General features: G+C 48.4%; 1 protein-coding gene and 1 long non-coding RNA gene across 4 annotated transcripts in view; one reads left to right on the top strand and one right to left on the bottom strand.

The window, feature by feature from the left end:
- The window catches only part of LOC144792671 (alpha-1,4-N-acetylglucosaminyltransferase-like), a 660,182-nt gene that overhangs the window by 117,902 nt on the left and 528,719 nt on the right, over positions 1–13,561 (top strand). The window lies entirely within an intron of this gene.
- LOC144791772 (uncharacterized) lies at positions 5,931–6,298 on the bottom strand. Its single transcript, XR_013602470.1, has 3 exons — positions 6,267–6,298; positions 6,122–6,179; positions 5,931–6,023 (listed from the first exon to the last, which is right to left on the bottom strand). It is a non-coding gene; the product is annotated as an uncharacterized LOC144791772 (long non-coding RNA).

The raw sequence follows: 13,561 nt of genomic DNA, 5'->3' as shown, positions 1-13,561 counted from the left end.
ATTTTACCGCTTTTATATTTTGTGCGGGAAAAGAAACAATGACCATAAGGTTCATATGTTCAGCATATACCATTTACATTTTTTTCAGACATATAGAATATACATTTGAATTTCTTGTCTAAGACTCAATACATCTAACATCCACCAAAAGTAATTTTTGATCAAGTGCAAATCAAATTAATAATACAATGTGGCAATATTATAGAGTGAAAACATAATACAAAAACAACATATAGAATTCATCCAATTACTTCTGAAAGAATTACACCAGCTGACACATTTCCATAAACAAAATAACTCTATTCGCCTAGCTATAGGTGATTTTAAAGAGTTCCTAAAGCTACATGGGCAATTCTTCTTCACTCCCTATCGGGTGCGTAAACCTTTCTACACCCTAATTTTGGAGTTTAGAGCTGATTAAACGCCCTATGTGGCAAATATATTGAAAAGGCCGACGTGTTTCTAATTCCTGCAATGACTTGCGGGATTATCATCAGGGCACTGGGGCACGGTGTAACCTGAAACATGAAATTAAATAAACTAGTTAAAATCTGAACCCAACTCCCATTCCACATCTTTTGTAGTTTTTTAAGGTAAGAAAGTCGTATACCTGAAGGTCATGAAGTTGCTTCACACTGGTTAGTATGGACGATGCCTCTTTCAGGTGGAATCTACAACTATCAAGGACAATTACTGTTGCCCGGTTACCCACCGGTAATATCCATTACTCCGAGTCCTGGTCTCCCCGTCCCATTCCTTATACGTGAGCAGCTAGTCTGCTCTACAGAACCCCTACCTAGCTGAGCTGTTGGCACTTCCCCCTAGGATGATGTCACCATCACGTGACTACAAAAGGGGGAAGTGCCGGAAGAAACATCCTGAAATACCAAAGACAACAGAACGAAACACACAATCACCCAAACAAAAACCCAAACCAGGGAGGGAGGGAAGGGCTCAGGAATGGGACGGGGAGACCAGGACTCGGAGTAACGGATATTACCGGTGAGTAACCGGGCATTACCTCCTCGTCCTGTCTCCCCGTCCCATTCCTTATACGTGAGCCCATACCCAAGCACACGGTGATTGACAGAAAAAAACAGACCACAAAGGTTCGAGAAAACAAACAGGTCCATTTAATTCACAGAAAACAGTACATTTCAAACATCATGCACTGCAGAAAGGACAAGAGCCCCAAAGGCAGCAGAGGCCGCCATCCCCAACTGAAGCCGGTAATGGTAACAAAAGTATGGGGAGAAGCCCAAGTGGCAGCATTGCAAATGTCCCTCAAGGAGGCCCCCTTGAACATGGCCCAGGAGGACGACACGCTCCGGGTCGACCTACCCTGAACAGAGGAAGGCAGAGGACAGTGGGCAGAGTCGTAAGCGGCAACCACAGCACCCCGGACCCACCGAGACAAGGTGGACAAGGAAAAACGAAGCCCCAGCCCCGAGAGGCCATAGGTGACACAGAGAGAATCAACCTTCCGGAACGCAGCCGTACGATCCAAGTAGATGCGGAGAGCCCTCAGCACATCCAAAGAATGGAGGAGCACCTCCTCAGGAGAGGCAGGAGCCGGAAAAAACACAGGGAGAACAATATCCTCCTGACAGTGAAAGGAAGACACCACCTTAGGGAGAAAGAACTGACTCGGGCGGAGGATCACCTTATCCTCGCAAAAGCGCAAGAAGGGCGGCGAAGCCATCAGCGCCCCAATCTCACCAACCCGCCGGCCAGAAGAAATGGCCACCAGGAAAATAACCTTCGCAGAAAGGAACTTCAGGGCCACAGAGTCTAAAGGCTCGAAAGGAGGACCCGTCAAAGCCCGCAGAACCAGGGGAAGATCCCAAGGAGGCACAGGAGAATGGGAGACAGGACGCTGAAGTAAGAAACTCCGCAGAAGGCGAGCCACCAACTGGGAGACAGAGGCAAAGGAGGAACCCCGAAAAGCAAGAATGGCAGCCCACTGAGTCCTCAGGGAAGAAACAGCAAGACCCAGGAGGAAACCATCCCGTAGGAAGTCCAACACCCTCACAGCCTCACAGGAGGCAGAAGAGAGACCCTTCCCAAGGCACCAAGAAGAGAAACTCTTCCAGTGACGGGCATACGACTTCAAAGTGGAAGGACGCCGAGAAAGCTGAAGACAATGGGCAACCTCCACCGAGCAACCCAGATCCAGCAAACTCAACCTCTCAAGTGCCAAACCCCCAGCCGGAGGCGACGCAGGGAGACAAGGCCGAGAAGAGGAACCCTCAGAGGTAGGGACACAGGGGAAACCTCCAATGAGGGCGAACAGAAAAGGCCAGTAGAAGGGGGTACCAAGACCGCCGAGACCACTCCGGAACAACCAGGAGAACCTCCGCCCGATCCCAACGAATCTCCCGGAGGACCCTGGGAATTAAGGCAAACGGAGAGAAGGCAAATAGCAGACCCCTCGACCAAGGAATCGAGAAAGCATCGGTGGCCCATGCCAGCGGAGAGGGAACGACGCTGCAAAACCGAGGAAGATGGGCGGATTCCTCCGAGGCAAAAAGATCCAGCCAAGGAAGGCCGAACCGGAGGACAATCAGATCGAATAGATCCGGGGACAGACAGATGGACACCGAGGACGGCAACACCCGGCTCAAAGAGTCCGCAGGCCCATTCTCCTTCCCCGGAAGATAGACCGCCATCAGAGACAAGAGATTCGACTCGGCCCACAGGCCGATCTTCCGGGAAAGGAGAAACAGGGCACGACACATGCCCCCCTGGTGATTCACATAAGCACGAACCACCTGATTGTCGGTCTGCACAGAGACCGCCTGACCCTGAAGGAGAGGAGCGAACCAAAGAAGAGCCAACCAAACCGTCCTCAACTCCTTCCAGTTCGACGACTGCAGGGACTCGAAGCCGGACCACCGACCCTGAACCTTGGAGGCACCCAGAACGGCACCACACCCCAGAGCTCTGGCATCCGTGGACAAAACGACCACAGATCGAGGAGGAAGGAGATCGAACCCCCGGGAAAGAGAGAGAGGGGACAACCACCACTGGAGATCCGCCCGAATCCCCGGAGTGACAGGTATCAGAGACTCGTAATCCAAGGAGGCAGGATCCCAGTGCGACAGGACATGATGCAACAGGGGGTACACATATAGCCTGGACCAAGGAAGGAGATGCAGAGTGGACGCCATCTCCCCTTGACTCTGCAACCAGAAACGGCCAGAAACCCGGGACTGGGACAGAAGCCAGGAAAGGTGACGAAACAAAGTCAACTGGCGCTCCTGTGAGAGAAAAACCATGTCCAAGTCCATCCTGAAGAGAGCCCCCAGGAATTTCAGGGACTGGGAGGGCACCAGGGAGGATTTCCTGTGGTTGATAAGGAACCCAAAGGACCCCAGCAGAAGACACACCCGGTCCACATCCAACAGAGCCTGCGAAAAAGAAGGAGAGACAATCAACCAGTCATCCAAGTAAGGAAAAACCAGCAGCCCCATGGAATGAAGAATACCCACCAGAGGGGCCAACAGCTTGGTGAACACCCTGGGCGCCGAGGAAAGGCCAAACGGGAGCACCCAGAACTGATAATGCCGGCTTCCCACAGCAAACCGGAGAAAACCCTGGTCGTCTGGATGGACAGGAACATGAAGATAAGCATCCATCAGGTCCAGGGACGCTAGGAAGCCACCCGGAAGGACCAGAGGCAGGATTGGCTGGAGAGTCACCATCTTGAAAGGACGATGGAGCACGAAGCGATTGACCCGCTTCAGATCCAAGACAGGCCGAAGATCCGAAGTGTCTTTCTTGGAAACGAGAAAGAGAATGGAGTAGCACCCCATGCCCCTCTCCAGAGGAGTCACCTCCACAATAGCCCTCTTCTCCAACAGGAGCCGCACGCCGGCCAACAAAGCATCTCGCCTTAGAGGTAGACGGGGCAGAGGAGTCCGTACAAAACCCGGAGGAGGAGGAGAGGAAAACTCTATCCGGCAACCCTCTGAAACAGTCCGAACCGCCCAGGCGTCCGGGACAGACAACCACTGGGCGCGGAAGCACTGGAGGCGACCACCCACGGGCAAAGGCAGACAGTCATTGAGAAGAGGAGGAAGCGGTGGCGGCAACACCGGCAGCGGCCTGGGGCTTGGCACTTCAAGGGGCCCCCCGGCCACGACCCCTGCCACGAAAGGGCTGAGAAGCGCCACGAGCAGGAGGGCCAAAAGCGCGACGATAACCAAATCCACGCCCCCGAGAAGGAGGACGTACCGGGGCCACCAGCTTGCGGTTCTCCGCCGACTGCTTGACCATGCCCTCCAGCTGAGGACCGAACACCTTCGAACCCTCAAAAGGCAACTTAAGGAGAACCGACTTCTGGGAAGAGTCCGCCTTCCAGGAACGCATCCAAATATGACGACGAAGCAGCGGCTGCCGCCCCCAAATTGTCAAAGGAAATGTCCGACAGGTAGCGTACCTGCAACTCCATCAAAGACAGAAGAGGCGTGGCATCCTCGCTGTCATTCAGCAGAACAGACAGAGACTGGAAGTCTTTAAGGAGCGACTGAACCATATAGTTGGAATACGCAGTCGCCCGGACAGAGAAATTAGAAGCAGCATAGGAACGCTACACCGCCCCCTCAACACGCTTATCCACAGCGTCCGCAGGAAGGGCGTCCGCAGAAACAACCAATCCCTGAGAGGAAAGGCCAGCCATTAAATTGTCCACTTTCACAGCCTGAGGGAACTCATCAGCAAAACCCTCAAGAGGGTAACGCCTGGACAGGAAACGAGGAAAAGAAGACGTGTCCACCTCCTTCCATTCGTGGGACAGCACATTGCGCACAGCACTATGCAAAGGCAAAGAATCCGGAGCAGGCTGGACATACTGCGTAAAAAAGTCATCCTCAACAACAGCATCCGCAGGAGGAGAAAAACCCAAGTTGGACCTTACATGGGCAAACAGTTCAGTGAGCTCAGCACCCTGAACAAAACGACCACGGACACCCTCATCCTCATCAGGACCAAAGTCATCCACAGGAGCAGCCTGCGCATCCAAAGAAACACAAGGCACCTTGGGAGGAGGTCCAGCCGCGTCCCTAGCCAGGAAAGCAGCAGCCACAGCCTCATTAATAAGGAGGCGAAGGGCATCCAGAGGGGCCGCAGAAGAAGATGCATCCGCATCCATAGCGGAAGCAAAAAGTCCAAACAACACCCCCAACAGGCAAAAACAAGGACAAAAACAGCCCAACAAGGACCCCAGATATAGCCGAGGACCCGAACACCTGTCGGAGGAGAAAAAAACTGGGCCGGCATAAGAAGCCCAGCCAGCCGCAAAAATCGCCCCCTGAAAACATGCAGGACACCAAACTCCACAGAAAAGCCCTTGCCTGCTAGAGCAGGCAAAAAACGGACCGGAGAACGCCCAGGAACGGCCGCTGGAGCAGGCCAACCCAAGCCAGGTGAGCAAGCAAGCACTAACAATAGAAAACGGCCGCTAACGCGAGCCGCGTATAAAATAGCGCCCCAAACAGAGACGGCCGCTAACGCGAGCCGCCTGTAACAAGGAAGCCCCACAACGGAGCCAGCGCGGGGGAAAACGGCAGAGAAGAAAAACACAGGCGGCCGCTAGAGCAGGCCGCCGCAAACAAAAAATAAATGAACAAGGAGACTTACCAGTCCAGGAAGCCTCCAACAGCACAGCCAGGAACGCGGTCGTAGACTGCAGAAAAGAAAAAACAGGATGTTTCTTCCGGCACTTCCCCCTTTTGTAGTCACGTGATGGTGACATCATCCTAGGGGGAAGTGCCAACAGCTCAGCTAGGTAGGGGTTCCGTAGAGCAGACTAGCTGCTCACGTATAAGGAATGGGACGGGGAGACAGGACGAGGAGGTAATGAGTTACAGGACACTGTGTCTTGTAAAATTTTATGTGAGCTACTTTGAACTTCAGCATAAAGCTCTTACTTTTTAAATCAATGGATTAGGGGATGCCTGATGCTCGTGGTCAATTTTAAAGTATATGTGGCTTCCAGCTACTTCGTTTTCTTTTACCTTGATCTGCCATGAAATAGACAATGCATCCCAAATTACAATCCCTCTAATGTTATGTGATTTAAACTGCCAAATTATGTTAAATTGTCAACATGTGCATTTACTATTGAGCGCTGACACGCGTGTTCGACTACTTGTGAGCTTTACATCCTGCTGTTTTATCTGTGCGCCGTATGTAACACAGGCCAGAAAGAAAAAAAACGGGGAAAGAAATTGCTGTAAACCTCAAACGTTCTTAAATTCACTTACTTGGTGGAAGCAGTGTTCGATTTCAAAGGCGATCCATCACAACAGTTTAGGAGTCAGCCATCGCGCTACACGGAAATTGGCGTGTATACTTCACTAGTGAATTATGGGGCATGTAGTTTTACTCCACACGCCACCAGAACACCCAAATGGCTACCGTTTCTGGATTTAATTGCAACTTAGTGTGACTTTAAACCTGTGTGGCCGTGTCATTAAGATTAAGATTAAACTGCACACTGCTGATATCGTGCAGGAGTTAGGCCACCGATGAAAGCTTGGCATGTATTTAAAAAAATGATAATTGTGGGACAGTTTCTTGTTAAAGGGCATCATGTCTGACACTCGATTTATTGCGCATGGTAAATTACTTCCATAATCATCCTACGCTGTATTCGAGGCATTTATTAGGCCATTGGTGTTGACAACTACATATGGGGTGCAAACTCTATTCCAGGCAGATCGTAATAGTCCCTTTGTTCTACTTATGCTTCTTAGTTGGACATGTGGGCTGCATTACTATTTTAGCAGTGCCCATTTTATCACAGCTTAGGTTATTCGCATATACAGAGGTTTTGTCAAAACTGTTATGGTCATCACTGGTGGCCTCCTATTTTGTTAAATTTTATAATTAACGGAATATTCTGTCACTATTATAAGTGATTTGGGGCATCTGCAGTTTTTACACAAGGGACCCAGAGCTTCCAATCTGATGAGCTATGGCAACTCATTCAGACCATCTGCTACACAATCAAATTTCATGATGAGGTATGTTTCTTTATTGTTCAGCAGGAGTGTCAATGCAATTTCCCAAACTTCTAATATTCCAACTGTGTCCATCCGGACCTCTTGGAAGAATATGAATGAAGCAATATTCATAAAAGGCAGCGTTTATTCAAATGAAATACCCAATGCATTTCGGGCAAAAAGCCCTTCTTCGGGGGTCACTGTAAAGAACCATATAAAACACATAATTAGCAATTTTTGTATGACATTTACCATCTCTCATTACTTTATGCATTACATTAGAACTGCAAAACTGTATTGTATTCCATTCCAACCCAATTTACATTATAACCACTCTTATTTACAAGCCAAATCTGTCCCCCGGAGCGCTGGCTTTGATCTCCCTGATTTAACACCAGATCTGTTATGGGCTAAAATTCCAGGGTTATACATAGAAACTGTAGTGGCGCGTTCTAGTGTTCGCACGTCACGTACACCACGTGACGTGCAGATGGCAATGTTAGGCTGCGCGCGCAGGAGGCGCGAAAAGGGATTAGCGCTCAGGCCGAGAGCAGGGCTGGCGGCTCGGCGCTCCTTAGAGCTTGATTACTAATAAATACCAGATAACCCTTCACATGTGCAGCGTCCTCATTTATGGTAACAGCAACGTTACAATGGCGACGAGGGTGGGATAGCAGACCCAACCCCACCAAGCACAGCGAGACCAGGAGCCACCGAGGGAACCAACAAACACACCGGGGCACTGGGCCACGCTGCAAGGAAGAGAACGGGGAGCCAGCAGAGCAAAGGAGCTGGACATCAGGAGTGACCAGCCAGAAGGGAACAATACAGAAGGAAACACACATAGGTATCAGCCCTAAGCAGCGTGGCAGAGCCCAGGGAAACTCGAGAAAGCAGGAATAGACACTGTAGAGGCGGGGCGCCACCCAAGACCCAAGAGACAGCGCGCCCAACCAAACGGCTATAGGCCGAGGTGCGCCGAATCAAACAGCGACCGGAGAGACGGAGAGACAGCGCTGGATCCTCCACCAAAGAGCGAGGGGGCGGACGGAAGTAGTCCCCAGCAGCACACAAGTAAGGAGGAGCAGGACAACACGCCAGGCAGTCCCAGGAACCAGGGGAGCGCGCCAACCAAGGTCAAAAGTGAAAAGATGAGTGCGCAAGCGGGATATGCGATGGCGCCGGTGCAATTTCTACCCAGGCCGGGTGAGCCACTGATGAAGTGGGAGGACTGGAGAGAGTACATAGACAATTTCATAGGAGTCTTGGAGGACGAAAGTGAGGAGGAGTTCAATTCCAAGAGGAAAAAACGAATCCTATTACTCAATCTAGACCCCGAAGGCCTGAGGATAACAAGAGCTTGGTGCCGAAGGAAAGAGGGAGCACAGACGACGACGTGTACGCCCATGCCATCGATGACCTGAATGAGCACTACAGACCGGCGGTGTGCGTATCGGTGGATAGATTTAATTTCCAACAGAGGAAACAACGCCCAGGCGAGACAGTGGAGGAATACGTGGCGGCCTTAAAGAGACTAGCATCCACGTGCAAATACGACAATTGGGAAGAAGAGTTTATCACAGACCAAGTGGTGATGCACACCACGTGCACAGCCGTGCAAGACAAACTATGGGCCAGCGGAGACACCACCCTAAAAGAAGTGATGGTGATCGTCAAAAGAGCAGAATTAGCGCGAAGGTGTGCGGAAGCAACGAGGAAGGAAACGGTGCCCACTTGAGGAAAATGAAATTTTACATGACCAATATGTCCCCTGCGTATACCCTATGTTTAATGTATGTGCATGTCACCCATGCATTTTCCCTTAGTGGCCTGAATAACGAGGCCTCTGCATTTACGTCCTGCATTAGGATGCCAGTCATCAAGTCTCCCATGTAAGAAACGTTAATTTTGCATTGAGGCCCATGTGTTTGCATTGTGCACTTTTAAATCAGATGAACCCATTTTTGTGGCTCAGCCTGAGCCAGTCTCTGAATTAGGGTTTCATGACTCCAGACACTCTGAGAGCTGCAGTTACGTATCCCTGACCTCGCATACTTCTGGCTCAGCCGAAAGAGGCCCAGCACGGGGTGCCAAGACAGTATTTTGCACAACAGTTATCTGCTTGCTCTACAGAATCACATTCCTGCCTGGTGAAGAAGGTAAACAGAACCCGTCTGCAGAGATAGGGCCTAGCCTTTCTGTCTCCGTTTAAGTGAATTACAGAGCTTGCATCCGTAGAAAGCCCACGGCCCCCACGCAATGAACGAAGAAATATATGCCCTCTCTGGCTCTTAGTGATGAGCGACCTTTGCTTCAGATAATACATCCCCGGACTCAAGATATCAGATAATACAAGACGTACTGATCGCCCTGACACTGAAGGCCTCCCTACTAGACTGAATGTCAGCTCCCCCCAGTTACACGTCAGTTGCACGTCATGATCAAGTTGCGCACACAAGTAGGGCAAAGTTCCAGCTGGCCATGCAACCCCCTCCCTGTATCCACCCACCTATGACTCACCTATGACTCCTCAAATGCACGCCCACATGCTCTTATCTCTCTTTCTCTTGCTCTGCCTGGAGCGTTCCTCCCTATGTATGAGATTGTAAGTATATATATGGTACTCAGTAAATAAGATTCAGAAGACCCTTCCTGAACCTTAGTGGTGATGGAACTGATTCTCCCCTAACTCGAGTTATGGAAATAAAGCCCTTTTGAATTGGACACCACGGACTCTGCCTCTCATTTAATGCATGACACTTTGTTTATTTATAGAAATTATGACAGGGTAATATTTTATTTACCACATAAATCTGGCGCCCGAACAGGAACTAATCCCTTTCCCCACGCGCCGGAGACGTAGGTCCAGCCTTTGCCCCCTTCTACAGCCGCGACGGACTTCAAAGTGTACACGCCAGCGGGACTTCCTGCTTACTCCCTCAGGCCCACGGAGGAGACGGACTGCGACTAGGCGTCCACACGAGGCGGTGAGGATCGCGGATCATCCCAACCAGAGCCCAACCCGTGAGAGAGCAAGGTCCGAGGTTTCCGAAGGCCCACCTATTCCGAGGCGCATGCGCAGTATCAAGTTTCCGAGGCCTTCAAGTTCTGCTTCCCGGTGAGTACCACTATGGGGAACGCATAAAGTTAAAGACGGGTTCATTTATTTGAACACGGTAAAGACGTGTCCGTTCACACGAACACGGTAAAGACGGGTCCACGGTAAACGTGGGCACGGTAAAGACGTGTCTCATTTCTGGGACCGGTATGGCTGTGCTGTATTCCAGTGCATAAAGTTGTTTTTTTAAGTACATGTTTAGCTCTCTGTATCAGTTTAGATTGTATCTGTTTTAGTGTTTAATTATTTTTTTTGTGTGAATGATTGTTGATTGTTTCAGTCTATTCTGTGTGTATTGTGTTTCCATTGTGTTGGTTTCAACATGCCACTGTTTTCGAAATTACGTCAGATAGGGACCAGGAAAGGTATACTAGAAGAGTCAGTTAACATCCCGCCTAGAGACACACCTGGCCATTATATGTATAATAAGCACGGGCTAGACGCTATTTGGTTTTTAGACTTATGGGTAGATTACACGAAGGATCTGGAGGAGAAATATAGATGGCTTGTCTCAGGAACATGGGATTCTGAATGCATTGTGAGAGTAGAGGAAGCGCTATGGAAAAAGAAATCAAGACCCTCTCAGAAAGATGCCATTGAGTTATGGCGCAAAGAGTCACATAGGAGAACAGAGAAAGAATTGAACAAAGCAGAGAGAAGTAAACAAGCAGCGTAAAAAGCCAAAGAAAAGGAACTGCGGGAGGAGGGGGAGCGGGTCAAAACAGAACAGGCTGATAGAGAAAGAAATGCCGTTGTTACTGGTATTTATCCCGTCCTCTCGGAAGAACTAGCTAGAATGACCCCCTCAGAAACACCCAGTAGGTCGCGAACGCCACCACCTGTACCATATAGAGTACGTAGAATAAAGCCGACAGCATCAGAGGCTTTTATTTCCTCCTATCTAGAAGAGACCGCACCGGACTATGTAAACGCAGATTTCCCTCCGCCCCCATCGGCCATATAAGTTTACTGTGGAGTTCCTTGTAAATAGCTCCTTGTAAATATGGTTTATGAAGAGCATGTCATTATTATAACTTGTTGAGTTTCTTGTGAATATGGCTTGTGAATAGCGCCATGTGGTTATGGTTTGTGCAGAGCATGTTATCATTACGTTAGGCAGGAGAGAGCTGGATCTCTTTCAAGTGCTTGGAGAAAACGTTTTGAAGATGTGCGTACGTGTTATGTGATAACGTGGAGAGATGAGTTCATGACTTTCCCATGTACTACAGTCATTGGGGAATGATTGTGCTTCAGCTGCCAAATGGTTAATATCTTGTATTGAGAAGGCAGTATTTGTTTTAACATGCTGTTTATTTAACATGCATGGTTATGTGAGCTGACACTAAAAGTCAGTGAGTGTTTAGATGAATGATGGTTTGATTTAACTTTTTCATTGGTTGCTGGGTCTGCCTATGTGCTTTGTCAGCTTGCTGACTGAATGGTAACATCTTGCATGGAGAGTAAAGAAGTGTTCATTTAACATTCTATTTCAAATGCGTCCGCGTATTTGTGTGGGTTTGCCTTGGAACACTTGATTTAATGTGTTTGACTCAGAGGTCGGTAAGTTGTAAATAAACCAGTCGGATTGAGATAAGGGTTTGCACGGAGGGTGCTTTAATGTTTTCACGGTTGAGAAGAAAATATAAAACAGACCCATCATAGAATGTGCTTTTAATTAGTGTAATGCAACCGTGTGCTTTTTTTTTTTTTAAATAAAAATGTGTTCTACAAAATATACATTATTATTTTTCCCGAAGCAAGCTGCCCTTTAGAATAGTGTGTGACAGTTAATCCACTCAATTAGAAAACATGGCTTTTTGAAAAATGATGAATCTGGCCCTTTTAATAGGTAGAATAGAAGAGCTTGCACACTTAATTATGAAAATCTTGGTTATGCAATGCAAAATTATGGTGTTTCACGTTATTTTCAAAAAGTAAAATGTGATGTGTTTCCATGCCATGTTGTTCTGTTTCTTTTTTTTTCTCTTTGCAGCTAGTAACAATATTTTATGATATAATTATTTTAAAATGCTAGCATGTGTCTAAGTTACGAAATAAAATATGTCCTTATTAATTACTGATTTTAGGATGCTTTTTATCACGTTTTAAATTTGCTTCAGTCAAGTTAGAGAATGTTGGTTAGCTCTCTGGCCTGGGTACAGAATATGTTTTGAATTACAAAGAATGTGTTTTTCGACCTTGAGGTGGCCTGGCTCCCAGGGAAAGATATTTTGTGAAGGGAGGGCTACAGTCCTCCAACTGACTCAGGCTTCCTTCGCATGCAGATAAAGAATGCTTGCAATTTGACCAAGCTCTCTCTTCAGTAACTTGGCAGCTGTTCTTAGCTCTCAGAGTTTTGGAAGAGTGGAGGAACCGCCCTGTGGTTGACATCACGATGAAGAGGAGGGCAGTGTAGAGAAAAAAAACTTGATGAGCCACGGAGAAATGTTTATATAAGGAGGGGGTCAAGTTGCTCTTCCTTACAGTCAGCACTGAAAGCTTCATTGACTTCAGATAAGGCATGCTTGCAAATGAATAGTTTTTCCCTCGTAGTGTAAACAGAATAATTGGCAGGAGTTTTGCTCTTGCAATGAGCCCTAGCATTTACAGTCAGGCACTAAAAAGACAGCTGGACAGTATTAGCATGCCTACCAACACTGCACTACTCCAGTACGTAGACGACATCCTAATTACAGCACGATCAGAACCAGACTGCGAAAATGCATCACTGACAGTTTTACACTTTCTGACAGACAAGGGGCACAAAGTGTCCCCTTCAAAGTTACAATTCTGTGAACAGCAAGTGGTGTACCTTGGACACTTGCTGTCCAAGGAGGGTAGACAGCTAACACAGGAACGTATACAGCTCATTTCTAACCTTTCACAGCCCAAGACACAAAAGGAAGTACGGGCCTTCATTGGCCTCACTTCATACTGTAGGCAATGGATTCCCCAGTATGCCTATCTAGCCAAACCACTCATACAATTGACAACACAGGAGGCAGCGTCTTCGACTGTCCTCCCTTGGACACAAGAACATACCTTGGCATTTGAAGAATTAAAAAGAGCATTATGTCAAGCGCCAGTTCTAGCGACTCCTAGTTACAGTAAACCTTTTATGCTTTTCGTAACTGAACGGGATGGAACAGCGTTATCTGTCCTCACACAAGATCAAGCAGGAAAACACAAGCCTTGTGCTTATTTTTCTAGTACACTGGACCCAGTGGCCCAGGCTCTACCTGCATGCCTGAAATCGGTTGCGGCAACAGCCCTAGCCATAAGACAAAGTGACTCGATAGTGCTGGGACACCCCCTGACAGTACAGGTACTGCATGCAGTGGAGGTTCTCTTAAACAGGACACAGACACAACATTTGACTGTAGCAAGACTGACAGGATATGAACTGACATTATTTCAACCACACATAGAGATCAGC

This window comes from Lissotriton helveticus, chromosome 11, assembly GCF_964261635.1.
Source record: "Lissotriton helveticus chromosome 11, aLisHel1.1, whole genome shotgun sequence".
NCBI classification, from domain to species: domain Eukaryota; kingdom Metazoa; phylum Chordata; class Amphibia; order Caudata; family Salamandridae; genus Lissotriton; species Lissotriton helveticus.
Note: the sequence above shows the minus strand (reverse complement) of the source record. Positions and strands in the feature narration are given on the sequence as shown.